This window comes from Panthera pardus, unplaced genomic scaffold, assembly GCF_024362965.1.
Source record: "Panthera pardus isolate Hobbes unplaced genomic scaffold, ASM2436296v1 HiC_scaffold_24, whole genome shotgun sequence".
Classification (NCBI taxonomy): Eukaryota; Metazoa; Chordata; class Mammalia; order Carnivora; family Felidae; genus Panthera; species Panthera pardus.
In genome coordinates, this window is record NW_026526810.1 from 80,933,406 (window position 1) to 80,937,713 (window position 4,308).

Here is a 4,308-nt window from a genome sequence, read left to right on the forward strand (position 1 = left end):
TCATAATTTCCCTACTTTTAGAATTAGGGCAATTACCTTAATTTATAAAATTATGATTACCTTAAAATGTGGCTGTGATGATCAAATTAACCACTTATGTGACTCTTAGCACAGAACCTAGAACACTGTAAATGTTATAATAAAGTTATACTCAAAATGGGGTGATACTTATGCTGTAATTTTTAGTAAAAGGTTCTAGACCTGGATATATAGCACAGTGAATTGTATAAAAGTATTTATTGAAAAAAGACTAGTAAACTAATCACATGCACTCCTGAATACAGGTTTGAACTGGGCAGGTCCACCTATATCTGCCCCAACCCTGCCCCCAACCAAAAAGCTTTATTGTTTCCCTTTGGGAAGGGGCTCCAGGATAGTTCTTTAAAAAAAAGTTGTCTAGCAGCTGCAGGCAGATACTGAAAGAAGCCCTGGAACCAGGGGGATGCCAGGGAGAGCCCCACAATGGCTTTTGGGCTCCAGAAGCTCCTGGAGCTTCTGGGTGCTTGAAGGTGTGCTGTTAGAAGAGATATTTGTTCAGCCCCACTTGGGGGACCAACTATCCTGGGGAGGTTATTCAGGTACCTTCTTGACAAGTTTCACCTCACCTAGGAAGTGGTTCTCCAGGAAGTCACAGAGGTGGGGGTCTGCAGGGGAACCTAGAGTATGCAAATCAAAAGAGCCTGGTTCAGGTTCTTCTCCAGGACCATGGCAGCTTCCATGATGTCCAGTGGTTTGCCCCACTGGTTTTGGTATAGCCTCTGCACATCTTGGAAGAGGGTATGACCACAGCATTGATTTTTGCATCTTAGATATGCTTGATACCCTGCAGGTCCTAAAAGAAGTGATCTATACCCTTAAGAGCTGCATGATTGCAGTTGAAATAAGAGCCCAGAAAGGTAGGTGTAAGAGGCCTGTAGATTCATGTTGACCAGGTTGTTGATGGCCTCCATTTAGGTGGAATAATTCTAACTAATTTGGGAGCTCATCATTGATTAGCAATAAGCTAAGCTCAAAAAGTGGTGCTGGATTGTTGCAGAGGTGGAGGATGGCTGGAAGATGGTTCTTAGGGTTGCGACTAGAAAGGAAGTAGAAGAGTAGCTGGAGGCTAGAAGGAGGGGTGTCCCTGGGTTTGTTGCATAAACAGGCTGTTGAAGCAAGAAATAGATATAGAAGGTATATTGCCTACACATGGATTTTTTTTTTAACAATACTGTTAATGTATTTTCTCTTATAATGTTCTTCACATCGTTTCTTTAGCTTGCTTTAAGAATACTGCATATAATAAAACAATATAACATAAAAATGTGGGTTAATTGACTATTACTGGTAACAGTAGGCTATGAATATTTAAGTTTTGGGGGAGTCAGAAGTTATTGAATGTAGATTTTCAACTGCACAGGGGTTGGCACCCCTGGCCCCTGGAAGTTCAAGGGTCAACCATAGTAATGTTAGTAGTTGTCATTAGCCTTTCTAAGTTTTTTAATGTTTGTTTATTTTTGAGAGAGGGAGACCGAGCATGAACGGGGGAGGAGCAGAGAGAGCAGGAGACACAGAATCCTAAACAGGCTCCAGGCTCTGAGCTGTCAGCACAAGCCAGACCTGGGGCTCGAACTCACGAACCGCAAGATCATGACCTGAGCTGAAGCCGTATGCTCAATTGACTGAGCCACCCAGGTGCCCCGCTTCTTTAAGTTTTTTATTTTAATTCCAGTATAATGAATATATAGTGTTATTAGTTTCAGGTGTACAAGTGATTGAACAATCCTATACATCATTACTCATGAGTGTATTCTCAATTCCCTTCACCTATTTCACCTGTCTCCCCACTAACTTCGTCTCTGATGCTTTATTTTAAATGATCACTGTCAAAGTTATTGAATATTTGTTTTTAATCTTTATTTTTGAGAGAGAGAGTGCAAGCAGGGGAGGAACAGAGAGAGGGAAGCACAGAATCTGAAGCAGGCTCCAGGCTCCGAGCTGTCAGCACAGAGCCTGATGTGGGCCTCAAGCCCACAAACTGTGAGATCATGACCTGAGCTGAAGTCGACCACTTAACCAACTGAGCCACCCAGGCGCCCCTCGAAGTCATTTTCTTTTAACAAGAACATTTTTTTACTTGAAGCATACTTCAGAATATATGGCTCTAAAAGACATATATACATATATATGTGTGTGTATATATGTGTGTGTGTGTGTGTGTGTGTGTATATGTGTGTGTGTGTGTGTATATAAAACATCCCATCTAAGAAAAATAGAATACACACATTTTCTTCAGGTACACAGACAAATCGCCTAGTTAAATCACATAAAAGGAGACGTAACAAATATTACAAATTTAGGAAGACTAAAATCATACCACTTATATTTTCCAGCTACAATGGTACATAACTAAAGATCAACAATAGAAGTTGGAAAATCTACAATATAAATATTAAATACTTAATATGTAAATATTAAACACACTACTGCACTGGCAATAGGCCAAATAAGAAATAGCAAATGAAAATATGTATCAAAACAGAAGAAAAACAAAACAGTATTCCAAAACCTGTGGGATAGAAAAGCACATGTTAGAGTGAAATTTATGCTACAAATGCTTGTAGTTGCAAAATAAACATTATACTACAAGGAACTAGAAAAAGAAGGAAGCTAAAATTTAGCAGAGGAAGGAAATAACAAAGGAAAATCAGACATAAGTATAATAGAGACCAGAACAAACACTAACAAAACATGGAAAGTAAGGGCTGTTTTGTTTTTTGTTTTGTTTTTTTTTTCAAAACAAAAATTACTGTAAACAATTACATAACAGATCAGATAATTTAGGGGGAAAAATCAGATAATCACTAAAAATGTTACCAAGATTGAATCATGGATCTTGAATTCAAGAAGTAGGAAATCTTAGACCAATAACAGTAACAAAGTTGAATTAGGAATCAAAAATCTCCCAGCACAGAAAAGCCCAAGACCACATGGTTTCATTGGCAAATTTTATCATTTAAAAAAAAAAAATCACAATCTTTATCAAAATCTGACAACATACTGGAGGGAACACATTCAAGATCATTCCATGAGGCCTGTACTACCCTGATACCAATGCAGGATAAAAACAACAAAAGTCTAGTTTGTCCGATATAAGTATTACTACTTATACTTCTTTTGACATTCATTTGCATGATAAATGTTTCTCCACCCCTTTAGTTTCAATCTACTGTCTTTAGGTCTAAAATGAATCTCTTATAGATGAGTTATGTTTTTTGTTCCATTCTGCTACCGTAAGTCTTTGGTGTTTAGGCCATTTGCATTCAGAGTAGTTATATGTATTATAGTGCCATTTTACTATTTGTTTTGTCATTGTTTCTAGAGATTTGCTCTGATCTTTTGTTGTCTTTGTCACTTTTGGTCTCACCTTTGCACTCAGAGTCCTCTTTAATATTTCTTGCAGGGCTGGTTTAGTGGTAATGAACTCCTTTAGTTTTTGTTTGGAAAACTGTATCTCTCCTATTCTGAATGATAGCTTTGCTGGATAGAGCGTTCTTGACTGCAGATTTTTCCCATTCAGCACTTTGAATATATCATGCCACTTCATCCTGGCTTGCCAAGTTTCTGTTGATAAATCTCCAGCTAGCCTTATGGGCTTTTCTTTGTTAAGGACTTCTTTTGTCTTTCTGTTTTTAAGATTATTTCTTTATCGCTTAGATCTTTTTTGCTTAGATCTCTTACCTTGTTCTTTTATCTGACATGAATTCTTCCATCTTGACATTTTGTCTAAGTCTCTGCCTTCTTCTGTGTGTTACAAAACCCAGTTTTGTCTCCTGCTCCTGAATGTAATGGCCTTATGAAAAAAAGGTCATGTAGTGTCCAGGGCCTGGCACTTCAGGGAGTGTGTCTGGTACGTGCTGCATGTGCTCTGCTGTTGTGTCCTGGATGCTCTATCCTTGGCTGCTATGGGCAGTGTTTAGTCCCTCCCCTGAATGTGGTGTGCTCTGGTCTGCTTGTGAAATGAGACCTGACACCAACTCCAGCAGAACCGAAGTCCTTCAGAGCTCCCTGGTTGGGAGACATGGTGTGGGCAGGGATTTGTGCTGGTATTCTGAGGGAGGTGCCCACCATGCGGGGACTGAGGCAAGCTTGACCAAGAAGGGCAGTCCTGTAAGAGCACAGTGGTGTGTGGCTTGGTGTAAGCAAGCCAGGCAGCTAGCATCTGCCCTGAGCTGCCTCCTGTTGGTGGCTCTGTGTTTATGCTGAGGGGTGGGGGTAGGAAATGGCACTGTCAGCTTCCTTGTTCTCTGAACACTGCCTCCTAAGGAT

At 39.8% G+C, this 4,308-nt stretch overlaps 1 pseudogene; it reads right to left on the reverse strand.

Annotated features, from left to right (window-relative positions):
* Positions 1-262: 262 nt before the first annotated feature.
* On the reverse strand, positions 263-986 carry LOC128772830 (ferritin light chain-like; annotated as a pseudogene).
* Positions 987-4,308: the final 3,322 nt, after the last annotated feature.